The 20500-nt window shown below is 46.4% G+C and overlaps 1 protein-coding gene and 1 long non-coding RNA gene across 7 annotated transcripts in view; one reads left to right on the top strand and one right to left on the bottom strand.

Moving 5' to 3' along the window:
* The window catches only part of FRMD4A (FERM domain containing 4A), a 283978-nt gene that overhangs the window by 82704 nt on the left and 180774 nt on the right, over nucleotides 1–20500 (top strand). The window contains exon 1 of one of the 6 annotated variants that reach the window (XM_019487551.2): nucleotides 16058–16314. The exons of the other annotated variants lie outside the window; for them this stretch is intronic. The gene's annotated coding sequence lies outside the window, so the exon portion shown is untranslated. Of the gene's footprint in view, nucleotides 1–16057; nucleotides 16315–20500 lie in introns of those variants that run through there. 6 annotated transcript variants of the gene reach the window in all.
* Nucleotides 14080–16063, bottom strand: LOC109283169 (uncharacterized). The gene is made up of 2 exons (XR_002090250.2): nucleotides 15756–16063; nucleotides 14080–15381 (listed from the first exon to the last, which is right to left on the bottom strand). It is a non-coding gene; the product is annotated as an uncharacterized LOC109283169 (long non-coding RNA).

The following is a 20500-nucleotide window of genomic DNA, read 5'->3' as shown; positions in this document are numbered from 1 at the left end:
AACGTGTTGGAGCCACGTCAATTTATACCAGCTAAGGATTGTGCCTGAGATGCTTTCTTTGGTCTGAACTGTTGCTTTGGGTTCAGGGTTGTTGCTGTTGCCCCTTGAGATTGGGGCTCGGTGTGTGTGCCAGTGCAGGATGTTGCCATGATCTCATCTTTTGAATTGAAGCTTGGGCTGTGTTTGTTTTGAAATGTGGCTTGTCATCCAGGCAAAGAAGAGTGGTGCTGTTAGGACTCAAAGCTCCTTTGTGTTTCAGTCCTAATGGTCGGACAGTGCCAGAATATGAACTGCAAACCTCCCACCTCTCTCCTCTTGTTCCCAGGCTGATCCCATTAATTTATTAGAGTTGTAATTATATTAGTTGGTAAAGTGCTTTGGGATGCCAGGCATGAGCAGTGCTTTACAAGCATAATAGGCTGCTGCTCTAAGAGCACTGTGCAGAAAGGCGCTTACACTAAAACTCAATAGGCAGACAACAGCGCTGTTACTTATCTCAACCAGGAAGTTGCATCATTAGCATCTCAGCCACATGTCCCTCTGCAGTGGCCTTTGTTAGATGAGTTACCCATTTGATTGATATCCCCACTGCTAATTCAGAGGATCAAGGTTAGAGAACATATTCTTCATGTTCCTTTGCTCTGCTACCCAATTCTGTACTGCTTATTTTCGCACTACTTCCTTCAAAGCATCCATCTCCTCCTTCAGACCCCTCCTCAAAAAGCAGGCTCCTCTCCTGCACATGATTGCTTCCAGGCTTTTAAAACTGCACCGCTCAGGACAGCCTCTCAATCTTAAGACAGCTGTTGTGTGTTTTACAAGGCAAATTTTGGAGAGCGCATTAATTAACGACTTTTTTTTTCCTACGGTAGCAAAGCTGCTACTGTCTCTTTCGCCTTGTAACTGTTAGTTTTGTCATTTCCCTCGAGTTAATTTTGCATCCAATGTTACTGTCTCCAGTTTATTTAGATCAGGGAGCTGAATTGCCTGAGCCTGATGAACAAACTATTCCATCGTGAAACCATGGTGGGTTAAAAACATCGGAGTGCTGGTTGCTGCTATTATATAATGATCTTTTGCAAATGCTGAATGCTGGGATGGGGTCTTGACTGCAGTTATTTATTAGACAACGAAGTCCTCAAAAACAGCACAACAAGCAACCCTCCAGTCTCTGTGACAAGCTCCATTCTCAGTTTGGACAATACCAAATCATGAAGCTGACTTAAAAATTATAAGATTTCAAAAAAAAATAATAGATTTTGGATTTCCTTTTCTTTATCTTCTGGGTTCACTTTTTCAAGCTTTCCTCTGCAACTTTGAATACTAGAAATGTATTTATTCTTAGGTGCACCCCCAGGTCCCCATATACAGTGGTATTACTTCGAGAAGAAAGGCGGATATCACAAGAATTTTCAATCTTACATTTTCCAATTGGCAGGTCCCTGTCGTTGTGGAAAGAGAAGCGATTAGATTGTTGTAGAAGTGAGAGAGTTCACTGATGAGCAGACATCTAAATTGAATAAATGAATAAATAAAGGAAAGAAGTTGGAAGGATAAAATAGTGAGTTGAGCCTGTGCAAGCCTATGAAGTGAGTGAGAATGGCCCAAAGTTCACTTGCATGTGTAAAGGAGGGAGTTGTGGGTTCCAAAATCAGCTTGATTACAATGTATGTACAAGGGAGTGTGTGTGTGTGTGCGTGTGTTTGTGTGTACAATTAGCCATTTACTTTTACATTTACATGCTGCAATATACAGTTACATTTTAAAACTCAAGAACCATTTGTCCCATTCCCAGTTACTCCCTTTGAGCAGCCAGCCATTTGAAGTGCAACGAAGAGATTTGTCTTGCTGAAAAATATTTTTCTGACCAACAGTGTTTGCACTAAGGGCCAGTCAATTGCTTTAATAACAAACACCCAAATGACACTTAATCTGAACCCATTTAAAATTTACTCAGAATTGTATAAATAAACATCGCAACAGTCATAAGACTGCTCTGCCAAAGCCAAAGGCTGAAGAGTATTTGATTTGCTGCATAGCTTTAGTTTAATTGCCGGGAATCGTCTCTCTCCATTAGCATATGCTGCTCTTGCTCCTCCGCTTTTTAAAGTGAATGTACGTATTGTGAAAAGTGTCAGACTAGCAGGTGTTGGTTGATTTATCATCAGTGAGGTATCTAATCACCTCTCAGATTTTAATGAATTATGCTTCACCAGGAATCAGAGGAGTACTATGATGACCATGTTTACTTTACAGATGGGGAAGGAGACCCAATGGGAGACTGCATGACATGCCCAAGGCTACAGAAAGAATCTGTAGCAGAGCCAAGAGTGGATCTCAAATCTCCTACGCCCTATTTGCGTCCAAGCATAATCCGTTTTCAGTTTATGAAGACTGAAGTTTTCTGACTAAACTACAGAATGAACAGTGCAAGGACCACTTCGTACCTCCCTTGTGGGCTATCCAAGCAAGGAGCTCAAGGTCTTTGAGATAAAAATAGCCCTTTTTTCTGAAAATTGACCTTTGAAGAAAGGCTGACCCAGGATCTGGGTTGATAACCTGTATTTCAGGAAACCCACGCTCCGTTTCTTGCTGTGCTATAGATATCCTGTGTGACCTTGGGATGGTTACTACACGTAGGTCCAAAGTGTGACTGAGGTGCCATAGTGAATATCTCTTTAGGCGCCTGTCCCCACAGGCCATCCAGATCCCTGTGCTAGGCACCTCAGATGCCCATGCCTCCTTTTTATATGACAGGTCCGCGGTTAGGGAACGCCCCTCCCGTGATGGAGAAGCTTGAGAGAGTCCAGAGGAAAGCCACGTGCACGATTAGAGGTCAAGAGAACAGGCCTTATGAGGAGAGGCTGAGAGCTATGGGACTCCAGCTTGGAAAAGTGCAGGCTCAGAGGGGATTCAGTGGCAGCTTATAAGTATATAAGAGGGGTGCATCAGGAACTGGGAGAACATCTGTTCACCAGAGCACCCCCAGAGAAGACTAGGTCTAACGGTCATAAAGTGCTGGAAGACCATTTTAGATTGGACATAAGGAAAAACTTCTTTACCACCCGAGTCTCCAGAGTCTGGAACAGACTCCCCCCAGAAGTGGTACAAACACCTACTCTGGATACCTTTAAGAAACGCTTGGATGCTTATCTTGCTGGGGTGATCTAGCTGACTTCCTGCCCGTTGGGCAGGGGGCTGGACCCAATGATCTCTCAAGGTCCTTTCCAGTCCTAATGTCGATGAAATCTATGTCACAAGTCCTTCCTCTGCCTGTGGGGATTCAATCCTGTATCTACCATCTGCCTAAAGACTGCCCTGACCACTAGGCCATTAGGGGTGGGGAGAGGGGAGCTCTCCACCCCTCCTGCCCAAACTGTGCCACTTTGCATGAAACCACGCAGTATGGGAAAGAGTAGTCCTGGGCTCCAGTTCCCGTCTCAAGGACCACTTGTGTTTTGAATGAAGCACAAAATGCAAACAGACCTTGGAGCAAGAGCCCATCCTCGGGACTCCCCCTCCCAGCAGAGCTCACCACTGAGCCAAGGAGTCACACCAAGAGTCCCAGCACATTTGTAGATTTGACCTTTAGCATCTCTTGGTCTCCGTTCTCCATATGTAAAACATGAATAACAGCACTTCCCTGCCTCACAGAGGCGTTAGGAGGATGAACACACTGGTGCCCTCCCTTACTATGGAGGGGGGACCAGAAGAACACCCAAGACAGGACAAGGTAGTCGTGTAACTAGGGGTGGCTGAGGGTGTCGATTTAGAAGGGATGCAAGAATTGCAGGCAGCACTGCCGCTGCTGCCCTGGCCACTGCTGCCACCCAGAGCATGCAGATTGCTTGTTATACCCCTGGGACCAAAGCACGCTGGTGGGGGGAAAAACATGACATTTTTCCATGGTAAATGAATAAAATACTTTAGTCCCCATAGCAGAGAAATAATTGTCTTGTGGCTAATGCATTAGACAGGGAGAGCTGAGTTTTATTCCTGCTCATGCTTCATTAATGAAAAAGAAAGTGCATTCAGATCAACGACAGCGGCGTATGCTAAGGGGGGACGTAAGATACCCGGCAATTAAACAACAAATCAAGTAAGGTTCAACCTTGGCTTTGGTAGAGCGATGTTATGACTGTTGCAGTGTTGTGTTTAGAGGACACTCATCCCACTTGAAATGTTTTCCGATTCAGGATAATTTGGGTGTTTGTTAGTAAAGCAAATATTATTGGTCAGCCAGCTATTTTCCAGCAAAAGAGATCTTTTCACTGTACTTTGTATGTCATGAGGGTTCACCTTCTTTATCTGCCTCATAAAGCTTAAAAAATTTTTTTATAAAAACCGGAGATTAAACCAACAAAAATTTATGAATGCCTGATTCATTTGGAGAAGTGAAATGGTTTGTGGGTTAACACAAGGTGTCATGAAATCTGGGTTGTATTCCCAGATCCATTTGGTATTTGGTTTTAGTCATGTAAATTAATCTCTTTGCCTCAGTTTCTTCATCTGTTCCATGTGGATGATGATGTCACCTCACAGAGGGAAAGTGAGCCTTAATTAAAGAAATGGGTTAATTTAAAAATCAGACACCTGCGCAAAACAGTCTACCTATTGCTAACCTCTGTGATAACTGATTACGATAATTATTTCTCCTGTGTAATCAGCCAGTCAGTTTCCCTTTTTATTTGTGTGCCTTTCTCTCAGCAAGCCGGGAGAAAAACAGAACAGAAATAGAAAAGCACTACTGTAAAATAACAGAAATTGGCAAGTCAGCATGACATTCATTTTTTGCAAGGACTAGATTTCAAGTTGACTGCACCCCTTTATTGTTCCCCGCCTGTCTTAAGTATGGCTGGTTGTGAAAAATAATAGACTGTCACCAAAAAAATGAACAGATGAAAGTTTGCTTGGTTTTTTTTTTTAATTTCAAAGTGTCCAAATTTCTCCCATTTCCCCTCACTTGCACTTTTTTGAATTTTTAAAATACTGGGTTTTGTTAAAGCTTTGTGTTGAGAAGATTCTCCCAAACATCCTCAAAATGACTTCTGAGAATGTATTTACTTTAAATAGCCAATGTCTTCAAGATTTCTTTTTACCTTTCAAGGGAAATCAAACTTTCCATTAAAATATTTTTTTAAATGACACCTTTTTTGATAGATAGGGGAAAAAAGTTTTTTGACCAGTATTCGTTATGTTCAGACAGAAGTGAATATATAGGGTATTAAGACAGACTCTGATTACAGCATATTAAAGCATAGTAACTGTTTCATGTGTCCATGTGGAAGTGAAAGGTAAACCCAAGTGACTTAACCCTGACTGAAATTGGGCTAACTTGCCAGAGTTTTGCTTCCACTTACTGTGAAATGGAAGTGGATACACAACACAGATATCACAAAGCAGCTGACGGGCAGTAAGCCCACTCCCCACCCATCCCACCAAATAATTTATTCTAATTTGTTCACCTCTCTATGCCCCACTAGAAACAGAATACTTCTGATTACATTTAGCTTAATGTAAAATTCCTGGTAGAAAAAAAAAGTCCTATTATTCTAGCTACTTCTGACCTTGGCGCAAGAGTACGAGTACCAGTTTGGTCTCAGAGGGGTATCACTATGGAAGAAGAACATTTTATGCCCAGGCACACTTTGTTCATTTTATTTCATTTTAGTTTTGTTGTTGTTATCCCTCCTTATCTGAGAAAAGTAGTAGTGATCTCCGTAAGGTGGATAGTAATCTGAGTTCTGTAAGCCTTGCCCTAAGATTTTGGCTACATATTGTGTGTCTGTCTCTCTCTAACTGCAGATGAATGCCCAGCCTACCGATGAATGGTCAAGAGTAGCCTAGCGCACCTCTCTCAATGTTTGATTCAGCCTAAAGGTGTCCCTCAGGTGTTGACAAGGAAGTTTGTTCCTTCTGTACATCCACATGAGGTCTTCTGTGCTGTCCATGCTCTTCCCATCCCTGTTGGGGTACACAGCCTTGATACTATCCCACATCTGCCACACAAGTAATCCCATTCTACAGTGGAGGCCTTCAGGACACTCATTTGTCCCTAGCTAACTGGCCAAGACATCTTTATTGGGGTTGAAAGCCTATAAAGAACCACCCCTGAGTTGGGGCTCTGTGGGTTTGCTCATCAATGAAGAAAGAGTCAATGAAGTTCCTTCCATGCTACAGGGAGAAGAGCTGGGGAAGGCCATACCTCAGGCTGAACCACATTTTCTACTGGTTTCTCCCTAAGAGATGTGGTAGATCTCCAGCCCTCGCTGTCTGGTTTTCCAAAAAGGAAATGCCTACCCAGACTCATCCCCCTGCCCCTCAAGATGAACCTCACCAATGGGATTACTGTAGGCCTACCCCAGCTGTAACACTTCTTGTATTTCAGCAGAGGGATGGACCTTTCTGAAGGATGGTGAGCTTATTTCCATGCACTCCCCACACCGCTGTGGGACTCCCACGCAGACAGCTGGGCAATTTGCTTTGTTTCCCCTCAGAGCGTGCCCAGGCTCACCTATCTCCTCAATAAATGAACCTGTGACAGCACCAGCTCACCTGAGGTTTGAGCACCTTGCACAGCTGTCCACCAGGACTGCCTGGCCAGAATCCTCCAGCCCACCGTTCAGTGCTGAGCAGCTGGTATCCCAGCTTGTGCCCATATTCCACCCTTTGCTGCCTACAAAGAGCATGAGTTATGGATGTACCGGCTCAGTTTCATTTGCCTGTGTAGTAGATCAGAGTCCCGCTGGCATGCACTTTCTTAGTCTAATGAATGGAGGATTTATTAGGCTGACTCCTTGGGAACGCCAAGGTCTGCGTTTCTCCCTCTCGAGCTCTTTCTGAGATCCTTTAAGCACAGTCTGTGTGAAAATCAGATACCCTAGAGAAGTAATTTGTGCAAAGCCAAATTCCCCCTCCTCCTACCCCCACACTCCCACTCTGTTCCTCCATTATTCAGGGGATTGCCTGGGAAACTAGTGAAAGAATGAGTTGGAAAATAAAGCCAGTCAGTTGTCTCTGAAGTTAAACATTTTTTTGTAAGGGTTAACTGGAAACATCTTGTGGCTAATGCAGCTAACTTGGAGGTATTCCCAGTTTGAAATATACTGCACTGTGGAATTCAGCTTTTTATATGTTTTATCTCCTAAACTGTTTACAGGTCAGCCCATCTGTATCCAGTTCCATGAATTAGGTGCTGCTTATGATTGATCGCGTTCCATGTTTCTGACCAAGTTGCCTGTAGTTTCCATGTTGTTGGTTCAGAGGCTCAGTAACTAATAATCCCAAAAAGACAGTTCATCACAGACTATTATAGAGCACAAATGAGGTGTTGGGGGGCTAGCTTGGTAGGGAGATATGGAGCCTTTCACCTCTAGGTCTTCTGACTACAATCCCGGCCACATTAGTCATGGCTGATGGTGGTTAGAAGCTGATGGCTCTTTGGTGGCCGAGGGTGAAATGAGCAAATCGTCTTGGTCTGGTTCCTAGACTCCCGATGTAGAAGCGTGTTTGCCATGTAGAGGCAAAGGCAACCTCATCAGAGGCTCTCCTCAGCAAGGCCAAGGGCTGGGTTGTATGAGCGCAAAATGGAACGGTGTAGGAGAAGCTTACTGCCACTGCATATCCCTTACTGAATGGGGGAGGCAACCTAGTGATAGATGATGAGGAAAAGGCTGAAGTACTCAATGCTTTTTCCACCTTGGTCTTCACAGGCAAGGTCAGCTCCTAGACTACTGCACCAGGCAGCACAGTTTGGGGAGAAGATGAGCAGCCCTCAGTGGTGAAAGGGACTATTTAGGAAAGCTGGATGTATAAAAGTCCATGGGGCCAGACACAATGCATCTGAGGGTGCTGAGAGAGTTGCAGAGCCACTGGCCATTATCTTTGAGAACTCCTGGCAATCAGGGGAGGTCCCAGATAACTGGGAAAGGGCAAATATAGTGACTATTTTTAAGAAGCAGAAGGAAGATCCAGGGAACTATAGACCAGTCGGCCTCACCTCAGTCACTGGAAAAATCATGGAGCAGATCCTTAAGGAATCTATTTCTAAGCACTTGGAGGAGAAGAAAGTGATTGGGAACAGTCAGCATGGATTCAACAAGGGCAAGTTATGCCTGACCAACCTGATTGCCTTCTATGATGAGATGACAGGTTCTGTGGATGTGGGGAAATCATTGGATGTGATATAACTTGACTTTAGCAAGGCTTTTGATATGGTCTCCCACAACATTGTTGTGAGCAAGTTAAGAAAGTGTTGGTTGGTTTGATGAATGGACTATAAGGTGGATAGAAAGCTGGCTGGATTGTTGGGCCCAATAGGTAGTGATCAATGGCTTGATGTCTTGGTGGGAGCCGGTATCAAGTGAAGTGTCCCAGGGGTTGATCCTGGGGCCGGTTTTGTTCAATATCTTCATCAATGACCTGGAAGACGGCATTGAGTGCACCCTCAGCAAGTTCGCAGATGACACCAAGCTGGGGGCAGTAGTAGACACACTGAAAGGTAGAGCTAGACTTCAAAGTGACATAACCAAATTAGAGGATTGGGCCAAAAAAATCTCATGAGATTCAGCATGGAAATGTGCAAAGTCCTGCACGTAGGATGGAAGAATCCCATGCACTGGTACAGGCTTGGGACCAACTGAATAAGCAGCAGCTCCACAGAAAAGGACCTGGGGGTTACAGTGGCAATATCCTGGATATGAGTCAACAGTGTGCCCTTGCTGCCAGGAAAGCTAACAGCATACTGGACTGCATTGGTAGGAGCATTGCCAGCAAATCAAGGGAAGTAATTATTCCACTCTATTCAGCATTGGTGAGGCCACATCTGGAGTATTGTGTCCAGTTTTGGGCTCCCCACTACAGAAAGGATGTGGAAAATTGGAGGGAGTACAGGAGAGGGGAAAATGGTTCAAGGGCTGGGGGACATGACTTCTGGGGAGAGGCTGAGGGAACTGGGCTTATTTAGTCTGCAGAGGAAAAGACTGAGGGGGGATTTGATAGTAGCCTTTAACTACCTGGAAAGAGGATGGAGCTAGACTGTTCTCAGTGATGGCAGGTGACAGAACAAAGAGGAATGGTCTCAAGTTGCATCAAGGGAAGTTTAGTTTGGATATTAAAAAAAACTTTCTCACTAAGAGGGTGGTGAAGCACTGGAACAGGTTACCTAGAGAGGTGGTGGACTCTCCATCCTTGGAGCTTTTAAAGGCCTGGTTTGACAAAGCCCTGGCAGGAATGATCTAGTTGAGGACGGTCCTGCTTTGAGCAGAGAGTTGGACTAGATGAGCTCCTGAGGTCCCTTCCAACCCTAATTTTCTCTGTTTCTATATCAAATGCTTGTTCTGTAGTTATTGCAGAGAGGTTCAAGTGCATCATTAATCCTCCTGTAATCAGATACAAGTCCAGTGACTTCAGTAGGACCTGCATAGGCTTACACCAGGGCTGAACTTGGTCCTTTCTCCACAGTGCTGCCGAGTTATATTCACTAACAGTAAAAGACAGCTTCATCCAATGATGTACTTGGGAGAGAAAAGAACAGTACTCCATTCCTGGCCCTGCCATTAACTTAGTGTGTAGCCTTGAACAAGTCATCTAAGGTCAACTGTCAAGTCCACAGGACTTTCAGTGAGATCTGGACTACTTAGAGCGCAAATCACTTTTGACACTGGGACTTCAGTCACATATTTTTAGGAAGAGTTTTAATAACTAATTCCCACTGAAATCTTTTGTGCCTCACAAAGAGCATGGGTTGCAGGATGTGAAACTGGGCTGAGGCACCTTGAAAATCAGTTACCGTGAAAATCTGTAAAAATTTGCTTTTGAAATTGTTACTCTGAGCCTCTTTTACCTCACTTCTACCATCTGTACCACAGGTATAATGACATCCCTTTCAGATGCAGACTGTTATATAAGCATTACTATTATTTCATTAAGTGACGTTCCCTCTCACCCCCCTAGCATTAATTAATGTGGATCTAGGATATGCAATATTTATTAAGGTTTGCTGAAATCACTGGAAATGCTCCTGTAACAGCTCTCACAGCTTGATGGCACCAGCAGTCCCATCATCATGCTCCATGTAAAGCGTTTTGATGCTTTAATCTTTGCTAAGAGCAGGAAAGGAATTGTCAACACTGTTCCTTTCTCATGGGGCCACCGTGTTGTTCCCTAGCTTTGTTATCGGAAAGCAATAAAAAGAAATTGGTGTGTTGTTGTTTTTCGGAGTCTGGGAATCTGTGCGCTAGACGCTTCGCTCTGCATATTTTAAGTTAAATATTTGGGTTACTGTTCCTTTTTTTGGGTTCTGCCATGATAGAAAGTAGCTTGAGAAAGAACCGGCTCCCGTCTGCTTCTAATCATTGTGTTAGCTACAAGCTTTGCTGAGTTGAGACTAAACGTTTGCTGTTTAGCTTTATTGTTTGGGTATTGACAGCTCTAGAGACCTTGCGGAGTTATGGAAGCTCCTTGAAGACAAATGTTATTACTGCTCCTGAATTGTACTAGGATTTTAAAGGAGCTATGAGCTGGAGGCAGAAGGTGACGCTTGGAAAAACTATGAGATGATTGACTTTCAGATCCATATGAGCACGTGCAGGAAGAGAATGCATCAGTGGTGTTGACGTGGGACAGAGAGTCACTGCCGTGAATATGGCATATGTAGGCAGTAATGGTCTACCCACCTGGCTCACCATGGGCTGATTATTTACCCTTCTCAGACAAGCCTTGCACTGAGCTCCCACCTACTGCTAACCACATTAGCTTGGACAGCAACAACCTATGGTCACTAAGGGGTTTCATTTTCATTTGCTGTGTGATTTTAGGAAGTGTTTGCACATTGGTGAAATGGAGATAAAACACTTCCCAATCTCCTGGTTAAGTGATACTGAGCTTTGGGGCAGTTGGAGTATGAGTACCAGTGATTGCTACTGTTTATCAGGTGGGAACAGATACACCATTCTCTGCTCTTCCTGCTGATTGACTTCCTTACATCTGGCAAAATCTCTAGAAAAGAATACCGACTCCTAAACCAAGCTTCCCCAATGCTTTACTACTCCCCGTATTCCCTGCCATTCCTGGCCCCCCGACATGCCTCTTCCAGAGCTCTGCTTCCCTGAGTTCTGGGTTTCCCATTATTGGGCATCCATAAGATCCCAAAATTGAAGGCTTTCAAAGTCAGTGGCCACTTTAAAAATGTTGGTCTTTGTTCTTCCTTGGGAACCTCTTACTGTCTTGTAGGCTGTAAAATTGTGTGTGCTGCCTCTTAAAATCTGAAGTGGGAAAGTTTGAGGCAAGACCTCAAGAGAGGGGAGCCGTGCAACGTCAGGAGCGAGGCTGTGCTCCTCGCTCATCGAGTATCTGTGCAGTGTTAGAGGCATGCGGCACTCTGGTTACATTATCTCCGATATGGTGCTTCGTAGTTCTTGACTGTGGCTCCTTGGGAATTTGTTTGCAGGCTACTTGCCTTGTCTCTACTTAAGGGTAGTAAAGAGGAAGTAGGGGACCGGAGAGCAGGACCCAGGGACAGGGAACTACGGGATTGGTGCTGGCAGACTTTCCATGCATGTGGCTGTAACACCTGGTTGGGCTCCAAACATGGGCAAGAAAAGTCAGGCAAGGTAGTGAGCAGGGTTGAGACAGTGGTGAGAGTCAGCCAAGTTCAACATTGCTTCCCAGGTCATGCTGGAGTGTCACCAAGAATGGAGCTAAGGGGGTTTCAGTGGAGATGGCCAATGTGTGTGGGCTTTAAGGTGACTTTTATGTCACCCTGAACTCTCAGCAAAGTCTCAAGTTTTCTCATTGCCTCCTGGCAGATGCAGTGGTCCTTATCTTCAAGCCATAAAAGATTCAGGCTCTGCACCTAGGCCCAAAGGGAGCTCCTTCTGACACCAACCTGCTACTGTCTCTGCTCAGAGTATTGGTTTATTTACATCACAAATATTGAATCATGAAAATGAGAAGTCAGGAGTGCTTAAAGCTTCCCGCTTCGGCATTTCCTTTGTTCCTCTCTGGCAGGATTTTGCCCTATATTTAGGCTTTGGCAAGCTAAAGGAGGGTATCAAGCTTTTTTAAGGGGCTGATTGGGTATGCTGTAGTGATGTAATTTTATGTAGATCCACTGCTTCTCTCTAAAGCTTGGAGGAGAGAATGGACAAGTGTCAAGCCACCGCACCTTGGAGACCAAGGGTGATAGCCTGAAACTCAGGCTCCATTTGTGTGCGCCTCAGTTCCCCATCTGTGTAATGGGTGCAATAAGATTTCCCTTAACTGACTGCAGTGTTCTGGGGATAAATACTTTACAGACGGTGAGGTGCTCATTTACTGTAGTAGGGGGAGGAGCATAGAAATTCCCCAGAGAAGACTCTAGTTTTTCCAAAGTGGGGAAGGGCACAGTATTATTACTCCTCGTCTTGCCTTCCCAATACTTGGCCCCTTTCTGTGGCCTTTGTGCAAAAAGGAAGAAAACTGGGGCTCTGGTGCCCTCATATTTGTAGGCAAACAGAATGGAGCTGAAATGAGAAAGCTGCAGTTCTGGGCAGAGGGAGTCTTACCTGCCAGCGAAGTTGTGTCGCCCCGTATGAAACAAAGCACTTTGCATTTGGGAGCCCCGGGTCTCTGTTGCTGTTTGTTTAACACAAAGTCAGGCTTTTCTATCATGGACCACACCCTGGCTCTGGGTGGATGTGGAGGGAGATCGTGCCAGGACAGGATGATTTACTTTCAAAGGATGGTGTGTGGTACAGAGGTGGGTGGGGGAAACTGCTTCAGGGCTTTTCCAATAGCTGCTTAAGCAAGGGCCAAGTCCATTGGATTGGCACATACTTGTGCTGGAACAAGCCTGAGCAGACACCTGCATGGTGAGTGAGCTCCGGAGACAGCTTTATGTCTCCTCTCCATTGGTTTTGATAAGAGATGGGTTGCGGGAAGTGGCATTTCAATTCAGTTTAGAATAGGGTTCACATTCAAAGTTTGAGACACGAGCTGAGGTTCAGATACTGAGCTCACCTGAGCTATTCTGGCAAGGTCTTCATTTCTGCCCCATTCGCCCCCACCGTGAATGCCAGGAACCTTTGAAGATCAGCTCTTCCCAAAAGCCCCCTACTACCTGCAAAGAGGTGCTGCAAACCCCCTTGTTTAGGATTCAGCTGAAACCAACACTGTTGGAGGGTGGACATGCATCACACCCATTTCCAAAACAGTAAATGTAAAGGTCTGGGTCTTCTAAGTCTATCAATTGTAGAGTGAAAGCATTTGCCCCTAGTAAGTCAAGTGCCCACAATGCTCAGAAAGCTGTTGTGCCCACCCGTTAGACATGCTTCTTCCATTGCCCGACTATAGCTGCTGCGAGCGACCTGTTTGGGAGAGAGTCTTGATTAGGCCTTGTCTCACAGCCCCATGCCAATGCAGCCCCGCTGCTTGTGGGTCCCAAAGGTACTTGAGTGGGGTCTCCCAGCCTGATGTGCAGTAAGACCTGGGGTCAGTTCTGTACCCAGACCAGCTCTGTTGCTTGGGGACACAACCCAATATGAAGCCGTTAGGAAAACGTGAACAGGGAACCCCTGAACTGGCTGCTTATGGATCTGTCTACTCATGCCTCTCAGGTTGGGGTATCTTTCCGTCAGATTGCCGTGTCCCCTTCCAGGGGTCCATCCCCGATGTCTTTCACCCTATACACCAGGGTGGGCCACTGGTGGTGGAGGACAGTGAAGGAGGAAAGGGAGCAGACAAGCTCCTCCATACATTACTGAGATAAGGGGCCAGGCTGAACACACAGCTGGTGCCTTGCTGCTGCCTCTGTGTCCTGACCTCTAGTTCCCTGGCCAAACCGGGGACATCAGTCACACAGGCAGCATGAGGCCCCTGGCTGCCATCTGCTCCCCAACCTTGGCCCCTAGCAGTCAGCAATGAGGATCCCTTAGGTATCTGTTTTAATGGAAACAGCAGCAGCCTGGGCAGAGTATAAACACCCCAGAGCAAGTCTGGCTGCAGCTAGATGTGCTGAGATATCTGACAATGCCCAAGCTCATAAGCACGGGAGACAGAGCCACCATGGCAGTGTTTATGCATGAAAACAGTACAGCCCTGGTAACTCTACTTATGGACTATTTATTCTGATATCTGCAAGTGCTTTACAAAGATGGGCTATTATTTTCCCAAGGAAGGAAACTGAGGCACTGAGCCGTACCTTGAGTTACGCAAAGTCACCCACCAGAGATGAGACCAAAACCGAGGTCTGCTGGCTCAGTCCAGTGCCAGTCCCGCTACAAAGTCCTAATCAGAAAAGCTCAGAAGAAATCAATCGCTATTTAAACCCATTCACTGCTTGAAGAATCTATGCTGTAATTCTGGGGAGGATACATTGTAATTTTCTTACATAGAAAAAATTGATTTCCTGCTTTACCTGCAAAGCTCTCCCCAGCCTTCGATGCAAGCAGCCTCTCGCCGTAGTAGAAAATAAATCGGAGAATTTAGAAAAACAAAACAAAAGAAAAAACCTGATTCACATATTTTCTTCCTCGCCTCAAAATAGCACTGTTTCTGGAAAGCATTTCCCGATAAGGTTGTTATGAACTGCTTGACAACAGCAACTGCTCAGCGGTTACCTTGTAGGAGTCACTCTTGTCCCCAAAGGGAAATGGTGAGAAACGCGTGTGGAAGTTCCCTTACTAAGAAAAGGCAAAGTAAGCCTGCAGGAGGTTGGAGCAGTAACCCCAGAAGTTGTGGCTGTAAACTGGAGCAGTTTGGACCGAGACTCTATTCCTTTTCACATGGGTTTAGTTCTGGTCTATCCACAGTCTTATATATGTTGAAGTATGTTGCTTGGTTTAATATCAGAGCAAACCCTGGAGTACGCAGATATAAGGAGCCTTATTCTAGCATTACTTATCCCATTAAGGGACTAGTTATGCCAGGTTATACCCCTACAGCTGCATCCTCCACTGGGAAGCTACGGTCTACAGAAGAACAAAAACTGGCTGTGTGTGGACAAGCCCTCCGAGCAGATATAGACCCGTGGCGCTGCACATAAGAACTGCCATTTACTGGGTCAGAGCATAGGTGCGTCTCTCCCAGTATCTCGTGTCTCGCAGTGGCAGACAGCGGATGCTGAAAGGGAGAGGGAACTGGGGATGACCGGGGTTTTTTCCACCGGTCCTCTCTCACTTGCACCTTCCAGCATTCGAGGTCTACCGCACCTTTTAAAGAAGGCTGCACCTTTCCGATAAGGCTGGCACTGCTTTCCCAGCTGAGTCAGGCCCTCCGAAGCCAGGGTTTTCTTTGGACTTGGGCTTCTGGAATGTGTTTCCTCCTCTTCCTTTTCCTTAGGCATTTTCACCAACTCAGCACAGCTCCTTCCTGCTGTAGGCATAATTCAAGACATAACTTTGTCTTGACAACATATGCCGGAAAGGAAATGGCAAGATTAACAAAGCCCTGCTGCTTCCCCTCCACTTCTCCTGATTAGCATTTATTCTTATTATATATTTGGTATGTAAAGGTGGGCGTGTGGTTTGGAGAAATCCCCCACCCCCACCCCTCCTGCCTCTTCCTCAGGTCTGGCACTAGCGGGAAACCCAGATGTTCGTAGGCAGAGCCCAGCAGATCCCCAGATGAATCGACTTGCCTGCCGCTCTCGAGGGTTCATACGTTTCACATGACCCAGCATCAGTCTCTGGTGCTCCCCCCCTTCTCCTGCCTCTCTCTTCCCCCCCTGCCCTGCCCGGCTCCTGCGCCCTTCCCACCCCACCGCGCACAGAGCCAACCTCCTTTCAATGCAAGCGTGGTTTTGTCTGCACGTGAGCCGTTAGTGGAAGAAGCAGGGGGGGAAGGCTGGAGGAGAAAGAAAAACGTGCAGAAGGCCTGTTGGCTTTCCAGCTGCTCCCAGGCTCCTCTGATGGCATGTTCTGTCGGTGTGAGCGCTCCTCCCCGTGTTGCACGCCGGGGTTTTGTTGGGTTTGGGTGTTTTTTCTCCCCCACCCCCTTTACTCCGGCTCTGAGCTGTTGAGGATGGATGTTGCAGCGGTGCGCTCTGGACCGCAGCCAGTGTCTGTCTGAGAGACCGTTAGCCGGGCGATGGGATGTGGTAGCAGTGTGGAGCTCCTTACAGACACACGCGCGCACACGCACAGAGGGAGGGGAAAGGAGAGGAGAAAAGGGCTGTGCCTGAATTCTAGCAAACCACAGAGGAGGAGGTACAGAGAAATGGATGCTGCCTGTTAGGCCAAAGGCCTGCTCACGCTGGATTTAATGGGATGCTTTTTCCTGTGGACAGTCTGGTTAACATCTGAAGCGCGGCTGCTGCTGCTGAGGTGAAGGAAAAAGGTAACGAGTGCCTTTTGTTTTCAGATGTGGGGCAAGCGGGGCATTGATTCTGCAGCATATTTGCAAGGCTGGGGGCAGAAGTGCACAAAATCAAGCTCTTTTCTTTCCTACCATGTGCACTTGGTTTAATGCATATATCTATAGATATGGATATAGCTACATCTGTGTGTGTGTGCGTGCCATAGGCAAGTTCCTCCACGCCCCCTGCCTCCATTTATTTGCAATGAAGAAGAGGCAGAAATGTCTGTGGCATTTGAAAAGGAAGAAAGCAAATGACTATGGGAACAGTGAGAAGCCCCCAGGATGGATTAATCGGAGAGGGGAAGGGGTGCAGGCAGCGAGGGGCATGTTTGAATTCAGGCAGACCCAGCGACACGCTTCCTTTGACGGCTAAAATGGACTGTTCTTATACCTACCAAATGGCTGCAGCAAGTTTAATGCTGAGCTGGGGTTCTGCTCTTGCAAAGACCCTGAAAAATGTTTCACTTCCCCGGTGCACCTTTTCCCTAGCTCGTTGCAGAAAAGTTACCGCATCTGAAGTCTGGAAGAGACAAATAAATGGCCCCCGTTTCTCTAATCCACGCCGGTGTATCTGCCTGCAGTGCAAATGTGTGTATGCCGGGAGGGTGTCTGGATGGCTTTGTTAGCATGTTCGCTGCTGGGAGGGTGTTAGCGAAGTAGATACGAGCATCTATGTAAAATTTCAAGGAGAGACAATTGTTTCTAATAATAGCTCTGGCAGCGGTGTAGTAATACATGCACTCAGACTCTTGTGTGATACAGCAATCCTCGCTCAGAGACAAGCCAGGTTGCGGGGAAATTTGAACCGTAATCCTGAAAACCTTGTCCTGAGCAAAGTAAAACCTGCGGAGCCGAGATTTCTTTTCACAAGCAGGGGTGTATTGCGCGCGTGTGTGCTCCCGATGCCACTTCGGGGCTCGCTGCTGAGCTTTTATTTAAAGTGCATTTTATTCGCAAGCTCCTGAACCTCCCTCTACTCTCCCTTGTGCCCATTTCGTACCAGTGCTGCTCCACTGGCTTCTGTCCACTTCAGTATTTACGCCAGTAGGATTTTGTGGACCCCCTCCCGGCCAAGGCTGTCGATGAAGGTGTCTCATGCATGGACCAGGGAAGGGGAGGTGTCTGGAGTATCCATCTGTGCCAGTTTTGCCTGCCTATAACTGAATCCCGGAAACCCCAAATATTTCAGTGGTGCTAAAGCAGAAGATTGATTCCCTTTCGTGGGGTGGGGATGGCAGAGGGCCCACAAGGAGCGAACACCAGGTGAACGCTATTTGAACGCGCTGCTGCTAACCCTGGCAATGCTGTTATATGTTGGCTCGGGATTGCTGCTCAGAACTACTTGTTCTAACCTTTCTGGCACGAGTTCCCAGAAGTGGATCCTCCATAAAAGATACGTAGCAAGTCATATTTTGGAGAAGAGACACGGTGGAGTGAGGCTGAGGTAGACCAGCTGAGGATCAGCCCCCGAACGTTGGAACCAACCGCAGTTCATGCTTTCCAAGTAACCCATTAATAAATTCTTCTTTTAATGCTGCTAAGGCTGCATAGCCAATTAACTCTTTTGAAGTCACCTTTAGGAGTCATTTGGCTTTGGATCCCACCTCGAGGTGCAATGTAATCACCTACCTCTCCTGCACAAAGCAGCCTTGAGGGATGGATTCGGTTACCACTCAGATTTCTCTCCCCGCCCAAAATCAGTGGTGCCAGAAACGAGCCCAGAGTGGCACATCTCCGACTATAGACTGGCTTGTGGCAAAAGAGGAGAAGCCACTTGCGGCACACCTGCAGCAGGCAAGTCGTCCCGTTTCCAGCACCGGACCTGGGGCTTACTGAAGTGCAATGCCTTTAGGGAGCGCTGTGGCAGAAATCTTCGGTGGCTCCGTAGTGGTTGCTTCCTGGCATTAGAGACGGTATGTTGCAATGCCAGGAGGTCCAACTCCCCCTGTACAGCAGCTGTGAACTGTGTTTTCTACCAAGCAAGAGATTGTAAGGGAGCGACAAAATTTGCTGATAGTTCATCCTTACTCTGCAAGTGTCAGCTTCTTCTCTGAAGTAGGGTCTGGTCCCATATGAATGTAAAATCAATCCTTCTTTCCCCAGTCAGATTCTTGTGCTAGAAACATTATACTGGGATCATCAACACTACCTAGAGGGGGACACAAGCGGATCATTCTTGGACTTGGGAACTATGATACACTTTGGTTTTGGTTAGATGTCTCGTGGTACTGTTCTGGCCGTGTGCTCTGAGGCTATTAACAAAGAATGAAAATATAGAGCTAGTGCATTCAATCATTTAGGGCTTGACTGAGCACAAATTGAAATCAACAGGAACCTTTCCATCGACATCTGTGGCCATTGAGTCAAACCTTTAACAGTGAGAAGGGACAGGCAGGAGGTCAGGAGCGGAAAGGAAAGGAGCGATGTCCAGGAGGAGTGGTAGGAAGGAAGTGTCACGGCGTACATGAGAAAGAAGCAAGAGTTTGAAGGGTTCGGCATTAGCAGTGCTTTCTGAAGGTGCAGTGTGGTCCTATGACCCCATCAGTTTTCATAAGCAAGTATTGAATCCTAGGACTGGAGGGGTCAGAAAGGTTGTCTTGTCTATCCCCACCAGACCAGTTCAGCATTGACCATTCCCTGGACCATCACGGAAACCTGAGCACTTTCATTTTGGACCCTGCATGGGCTTGCTGGCCACCAAGCAGCTGGTGGGACAGGCAGGCAGTAAGGGTGGTGATTTAGGAGACAAATAGTCTAGAGCACTTTGTGTTTTCCAGTGCTGTTAAAGATTTGCTGCGCTTCAGTGTAGGGGTGGCAAGGTTTAAGTGGTGGGGAGTAAAATGACCCTTCCCTCCTTTACCTGCTTTTCAAGGATGTTGTATGACTTTATTAAGCAATATTCATAAATCTACTGAGCGAATGAAGCACGTGTATATACGTGTCAAGTGTCTTATTGCAGTGTTGCCTGCCTAGTCCAGAAGGTGAATGGCAGTGGATGTAGCAGTGCAACATACCTAAAACTATCATTGTAAACCATGTTGGACCATGTAAGTCCTTCCCGGAGGCTGTTACTCTAACAGTACATAAGTGCTTTCTGACCATGTATGTTGAGCTTGCCAATCTACAAAGCTCAGATCCTTTGCCTAGATTTTTCCTTCTTAGAAACTCTCTTAATAAAATAAATCCTATCTTATTTGGGTTTCCTGGCCACATGGGCTCCAGCATGGCTATAGACATACCACACACACTGCAACATTGTGAGTGCCCTGTCTGTCTCAGCTGAAATATTTAGCACCGGCACAGCCAGGAACTGCTATGCAGATAGCAGACAAGCAAAAACTCTGACCCTAACCCTTTTGGACTGCATTTCTATAAGACGAGTCTCCTGCAGAAAACTGCCATGACAAGAACGCTGCTTTCAAGATCAGCACAAAATCCTGCAGGCAAAAATCTTTGCAAGAGCACTTTCAATTAAGTTTCCTAAATCCGCAAGCTAAATAGCCGCTCCAGCCTTTATTCTTAGCATGTGCCTGCCCTTTGGGACGCAACTGAGAACCTCTTCCCTTTATATCCCCCCAGCCACTGCCGTTACTGAAACTTTTGCTCTCATGTTCAGGGTTGTGTAGATGATGCTTTTTCCATATAGGGTTAAAGATCCATTTTGCCCTTGGTCACTCTACAAAGCATCCCTAGGGTGCCCATCGTTCTCGTTTCCAGCTGCCACGTGTGTACTTTGGTACCCAGAGAGGGAGTAAAACCCTTAATTTTGAAATGACGCACTCACTATAGAGGACAAGGGTGGCTGAGAGAGGGTTGTAAGAGGATACTGTGCTTGGGTTACACACGCGCACAGCCCACAATGATGAAGCATGCTGGAACAGCAGCAAATTGGCAATGCTGCTCCTCCAGCCTCTTGTGATTCCAAACTTGTTCTTTTAGTTTTTTATTCTTAAAAAAAAAAATAGAAACCAAACCGACCAACACTAAAGTGGCTTAGACCCCCTGGGAAGCTCTGCACCCCTGTAGGTGACAGGGCAACACAACGCTTCCACTTGGACTTGCACAACAGTACCAAATAGGATGGGGGGCAGGGAGAAGTGGACCAGAGTGAGCGGGTGAGAGTTGAGAAGCATCTGGGAAGCATTAGAAAGCCCAGTCTGCTTCG

Source organism: Alligator mississippiensis, chromosome 4 (assembly GCF_030867095.1).
Source record: "Alligator mississippiensis isolate rAllMis1 chromosome 4, rAllMis1, whole genome shotgun sequence".
In the NCBI taxonomy this organism is placed as follows: Eukaryota; Metazoa; Chordata; order Crocodylia; family Alligatoridae; genus Alligator; species Alligator mississippiensis.
Note: the sequence above shows the minus strand (reverse complement) of the source record. Positions and strands in the feature narration are given on the sequence as shown.